This window comes from Propithecus coquereli, unplaced genomic scaffold (genome assembly GCF_000956105.1).
Source record: "Propithecus coquereli isolate 6110/MARCELLA unplaced genomic scaffold, Pcoq_1.0 Scaffold59, whole genome shotgun sequence".
NCBI classification, from domain to species: domain Eukaryota; kingdom Metazoa; phylum Chordata; class Mammalia; order Primates; family Indriidae; genus Propithecus; species Propithecus coquereli.
In genome coordinates, this window is record NW_012151840.1 from 872264 (window position 1) to 877283 (window position 5020).

Sequence of the window (5020 nt, forward strand, 5' to 3'; positions counted from 1 at the left end):
AGCTCTGGTAGGATCTTTTGTTGACTCTGGTGTTTTCTACACACAGAATCATGCCATTTGCAAACAGAGAGCGTTTTATTTCCTTCTTTCCCATTGGATATTTTTAAACTTCTTTTCTTGCCTAATTGCTCTGGATAGGACTTCCAGTCCAATATTGAACAGCAGTGGTAAAAGTGGACATGCTTAAAAAAAAGTGAGCATCCTCTTCTTGTTCGTGACCTTAAAGGTAAAGTTTTCAGTGCTTCACCATTGAGTATGACGCTTACTATGGGTTTTTCATAAATGCCCCTTATCATGTTAAGGAATTTAACTTGTATTTCTAGTCTGGTGGGTGTTTTTATTATGAAAGGGTATTGAATTTTGTCAAATGTTTTTCTGCATCTAAAAATGATCATGTGCTCTTTTTTTCTTCACTCTATTAATATGGTGTATTACATTGATTTTCTTACTTCAATCCATCTTTATATTCCTAGGATATATCCCATTTGGTAATGGTGCATAATTCTTTTAATGTGCTGTTGAATTCAGTGTACTAGTATTTCATTTGGAATTTTGTATCTATATCCATGAGGGATATTGGTCTGTAGTTTTCTCGTGGTATCTTTGTTTGGTTTTCATATCAGGGTAATGCTGGCTTCATAGGCAAGTATTGGCAAGTGTGTCTCCCTCTTTTGTTTTTTGGATGAGTTTGATAAAATTGGTGTTAATTTTTACAAAATATTTAATAGACTTCAGAAGAGAAACCATCCCGTCCTAAAATTTTCTTTGTTGGGAAGTTTTGGATTACTGATTCAATCTTTTTATTTGTTAAATGTCTGTTAAGATTTTCTATTTCTTGTTGGGTTAGTTTTGGTAATTTGTGTCTTTCTTGGAATTTGACCATTTTACCTAGATTATTTAATTTGTTAGCATAAAATTGTTCACAGATTCTCTTATAATCCTTTTAATTTCTATAAGGTTATTAGTAATGTCCTCACTTTAATATCTGAAGTTATTTGCATCTTCTCTCTTTTCTTCTTAGACTAGCTAAAGGTCTGTCAATTTTATTGATCTTTTCAAGGAATTAATTTGTTCTTTCATTGATTCTTTCTATTTTTCTATTCTCTATTTCATTTATCTCTGCATTAATCTTTCTTATTTCTTTCCTTCAGCTGCTTTTGGATTTAGTTTTGTTTTCTTTTTCTAGTTCCCTGGGGGCATTTAGGTTGTTCATTTGAGATCTCATTTTTTTAATGTAGGCATTTATAACTAAAAACCCACCCTCTGGGACTGGGTGCAGTGGCTCACACCTGTAATCCCAGCCCCCATGGATATGGGCTTGAGGCTCACCTCATGAACCCAAGCTCTAGGCTCACCCTGTTGGACCCAGGCTCCAGGACAAACCTCATCAACCCAGGTACCAGGAACACCCTCTTGCTGACCTAAATACCAACCCAGCCTGTGTGAGAACTCCAGCAGGAGGCATACCCAAAGACCATGCCAGATGACCTGCTCAAACTCTCTGGATGAGCTGACTGTTGAAGGGCTTTCCTTACCAAAACTAGTCTGTAAAAACTGGAATTAGTGCCTACTTCTTCAAATGTGCAGACACTAATGCTGGCATAAGGATCACAAACAAGCAGGGAAATATGACACCACCAAATTAAAAAAAAAAAAAAAAGCACCAGTAACTGACCCTAAATAAATGGAGATCTACAAACTGCCTGACAAAGAATTAAAATAATTGACTCAGAGAAGCTCAGTGAGCTATAATAGAACATAGATAGACAACTAAATGAATTCAGGAATACACAAACAAAATTAGAAGCTCAAGAGAGATAGAAAATATTTTTAGAAAAAGAAACAAAGAGAAATTCTAAAGCTAAAGAACACAATGACTGAACTGAAAAATTCCATAGAGAGGTTGAACAAAAGATTCGATCAAGCCAAAGAAAGAATCAGTGAGCTTGAAGACAGGTCATTTGAAATTACTCAGTTGGAGGAACAAAAAGATAAAAGAATGAAGAAAGCCTACAGGAATTATGAGACAGCAAATGAACCAATATATGCATTTTGGGTGGCCCAATGGAGCAGAGAAAGAGAAAGGAGCAGAAAATGTATTTAAAGAAATAATGACAGAAAGCTTCAAATATGGAGAGGGAAATAAACATCCAGATTCATGAATCCCAAAGAGAACCCCAAATATATTAAATATAAAGAGTTCATCACTGAGACACATTATAATCAAATTCTCAAAAGTCAAAAACAAAGAGAGAACTTTGAAAGCAGCTAGAAAAAGCAACATGTCACATAAATGACACATCTATAAGATTATCAGTGTATTTCTCAGAAGAAATCTTGCAGGCCAGGAGAGAGTGGGATGATATATTCAAAATACTGAAAGAAAAAAAAGCATCCAACCAAGAGTACTATACTCAGAAAGGCTGTGTTTCAGAAATGAAAGAGAGATAAAGATATCCCCAGAGAAACAAAAGCAGTTGGGGTATATCACTACTAGACTTGCCTTACAAGAAATGCTGAAAGGAATTCTTCAACATGAAATGATGCAATGCTAACTAACAATATGAAAACATATGAAAGCATAAATATCACTGGTAAAGGTAAATATTAATATATAGCCAAATTCAGAATACTCTAATACTGTAATAGTGGTACATAAATCACTTTTGACTCTAGAATAAAAGTGAAAAGATAAAAGTATTAAAAATAATCATAGCTATAATAATTTCTTAGTGGATATACAAATGTATAAAATATGTAAATTGTGACATCAATAACATAAAATGTAGGGAGAGAAGAAGTTAAAGTGCAGAATTTTTGTATGTGGTCATAGTTAAGCTGTTATCAACCTAAAATAGACTATTATAACTATAAGATGTTTTAACTAAGCTTCATGGTAACTACAAAGAAGAAATTTGTGGTAGATTCACAAAGGACAAAGAGAAAGAAATCAAAGCATATCACTACAAAAACAAATTATCAAATCACAAAAGAAGACAGCAAGAAAGGAAGAAAGAAGCAAAGTAGCTATGAAACAGACAGAAAACAATTTTAAAATTGCAGCAGTCATCCTTATCTATCAATAATTGCTTTAAATCTAAAAGGATTAAATTCTCCAATCAAAAGGCAGAGTTGCTGAATGGATAAAGAAATAATATTGAACTATATGTTGCTTACAAGGGACTCACTTTAGGTTTAAGACCACACATAGGCTGAAAGTGAAGGGATGGAAAAAACATATTCCAGGCCAATGGTAACAAAAAGAGAGCAGAGGTGGCTTTACTATATCCAGAAAAATAAACTTTAATTCAAAAGTGGGCAAAAGACACAAAGAAGATCATTATATAATGATAAAAGGGTCAATCCATCAAGAGGATACAACACTTATAAATATATATGTACCTAACATCAGAGCACCTACATATAAAAACAAATATCAACAGAACTGGAGGGAGAAATAGACAACAATACAATAATAGTAGGAGACTTTAATACCACTCTTTCAATAATGGATAGATCATCCAGACATAAAATCAAGGAAACAGTAGACATGAACAACATTATAGACCAAATGGACCTTACAGACATCTACAGAACATTTGATTCAGTGGAAACAGAATACACATTCTTTTCAAGAGCACACAGAACATTCTCCAAGATAAATCATATTTTAGGCCACAAAAGCAAGTCTTAACAAATTCAAGAAGATTGAAATCATATCAAGTATTTTTTCTAACCACAATAGTATGAAACAGAAATCAATAAGAAGAGAAAACTGGAAAAATCACAGACAGGTTAAATTAAACAACACTCCTGAAAATCCAATAGAGGAAAGAAGAAATCAAAAGGGAAATCAAAAAATACATTGAGCCTAATGAAAAAGAAAACACAACATATTAAAACTACTTTTGTTTCATGCGGGATGAAGCAAAAGTAGTTCTAAGTTTACAGCAATAAATGCTTACACTAAAAAAGAAGAAAGAAATCAAATAAACAATGCAACTTTACACCTCGAGGAACTAGAAAAAGAAGAACAAACTAAGTTCAAAGTAACCAGAAGGAAGGAAATAATAGAAATCAGAACAAAAATAAGTTATAGGAACTAGAAAAATAATTGAAAAGATCAACAAGAGTAATAGTTGATTTTTTGAAAAGATAAAAATGACAAGACTTTAGTGAGACTAACCAAGATATAAAAAGAGAAGACTCAAATAAATAAAGTCAAAATTAAGGAGACATTACAACTGATATCACAGAAATACAAAGGATCATAAAACTGCTGTAAACAATTATATGCCAACAAATTTGATGACCCAGAAGAAATGAATAAATTCCTAGAAACATGAAACCTACCAAGACTGAATTATGAAGAAATAGAAAATCTGAGCAAACCAATAACAAGTAAGGAGATTGAATGAATAATTAAAAACCTCCCAAGAAAAAAAACCTTAGGACCAGATGGCTTTACCAGTGAATTCCACCAAATAATCCTTCTCAAACTCTTCTAAAAAATTGAAGAGGAGGGAATCCTTCCAAAAACATTTTAGAAGGCCAGCTTCACTCAAAGCCAGAAAAAGGCACTACAAGAAAAGAAATTGCATGGCAATATCATTTTGATGAAGATATAAATAGATGCAAAAATCCTCAAAATACTAGCACACCAAATACAACGACACACTAAAAAGATTATACCACATGATAAATGGGGATTTATTCCTGAAATGCAAGGATGTTTCAAGACATGAAAATCTACAAATGTGAAACAACACATCAATAGAGTGAAGGACAAAAATCATATGATCATCTCAATAAATGTAGAAAAAGCATTTGACAAAATTTTGTATCCTTTCATGATAAAAACTCTCAAAAATTAAGTATAGAAGGAATATACCTCAACACAATAAAGATCATGTATTACAAGCCCATAGCTAATATCATACACAGTGGTGAAAAGGTGAAAGCTTTCCTCTAAGATCAGGAACAAGACAAGGATTTCCATTCTCATCACATCTATTCAATA